This window comes from Tachyglossus aculeatus, chromosome 1, assembly GCF_015852505.1.
Source record: "Tachyglossus aculeatus isolate mTacAcu1 chromosome 1, mTacAcu1.pri, whole genome shotgun sequence".
NCBI lineage: Eukaryota > Metazoa > Chordata > Mammalia > Monotremata > Tachyglossidae > Tachyglossus > Tachyglossus aculeatus.
In genome coordinates this window covers 99,437,858-99,439,053 of record NC_052066.1, presented here as the reverse complement: position 1 = coordinate 99,439,053, position 1,196 = coordinate 99,437,858, and the positions used below count along the sequence as shown (strand labels likewise).

Sequence of the window (1,196 nt, the reverse complement as noted above, 5' to 3'; positions counted from 1 at the left end):
TTAGAGCCCAGATACTTCTAACTCCCAGGCTCATGCTCTAGCCACTAGGCCATGCTGCTTCTGTAGTAGTATCAGGACTAGAACCGAGGTTCCCTGATTCTCAGGCCTGTGCTCTTCCACTAGGCCATGCTGCTTCTCATTCTATCCACTACGCTATTGCTTCTCTCGGTAATAATAATAATAATAATAATAATGGCATTTATTAAGCACTTACTATGTGCAAAGCACTGTTCTAAGCGCTGAGGAGGTTACAAGGTGATCAGGTTGTCCCACACAGGGCTCACAGTCTTAATCCCCATTTTACAGATGAGGTAAATGAGGCACAGAGAAGTTGATGTGCCCAAAGTCACACAGCTGAGAATTGGCAGAGCCGGGATTTGAACCCATTCATTCAATCGAATTTATTGAGTGCTTACTGTGTGCAGAGCACTGTACTAAGCGCTTGGGAAGTACAAGTTGGCAACACATGGAGACAGTCCCTACCCTACAATGGGCTTACAGTCTAGAAGAACCCATGACCTCTGACTTCCAAGCCCGTGCTCTTTCCACTGAGCCACGCTGCTAATCTCACTTCTTGGGCAATATAGATGGAGTTCTAGATGGTACCTGAGGCACAGAAAAGTGACATACCTAAAGCGGTCAAACAGCAGAAAAGTGGTATCCATCAAGGGCTGAAGCCAGAGAGTTCACTTGCTTTGATGGTGATGATGATATAGTAACGTTTTTTGTTAAACATTTAAATGTGCCAAGCATCCTCTCAGGGTCACACCTGGAGAGTTCCCAGTACTCTACCTGTCTAGCCTATAAGAGGGAGAGTCAAGCAGGGGCATACTTATTCCATTCTTAGCTTGGGCAGTGGCTAGCGAGTGGAAGGCAATCTGCTACAAGTCAAAACTCACCTGTTCTGGGCAGCAGTGGCACAGGAGAGAATTGGGGGTGGAGATTCAGGATTACTGTGCAGAAGAAGTCAATGTTAAACCACTTCCATATTTTTACCAAGAAAACTCTATGGATACACTACTAGATGATTGCAGATGAAGGTGGGGTGTTCTGGGTGGGATGCATCCATGTACGGGTCAGAAACAACTTGACAGTGTAAGACAAAATGTGTCAAGCAGTGTACTAAGCACCAGTGTAGAGACAAGGTAATCATGTTGGACACAATCCCTGTCTCATATGGTTATGTATAAAAGTGC

General features: G+C 45.2%; 1 non-coding gene across 1 annotated transcript; it reads left to right on the top strand.

Moving 5' to 3' along the window:
- The first annotated feature begins 751 nt into the window (after positions 1 to 751).
- Positions 752 to 889, top strand: LOC119934978. Its single transcript, XR_005453053.1, has one exon. It is a non-coding gene; the product is annotated as a small nucleolar RNA SNORA7 (small nucleolar RNA).
- The last annotated feature ends 307 nt before the right edge of the window (positions 890 to 1,196 follow it).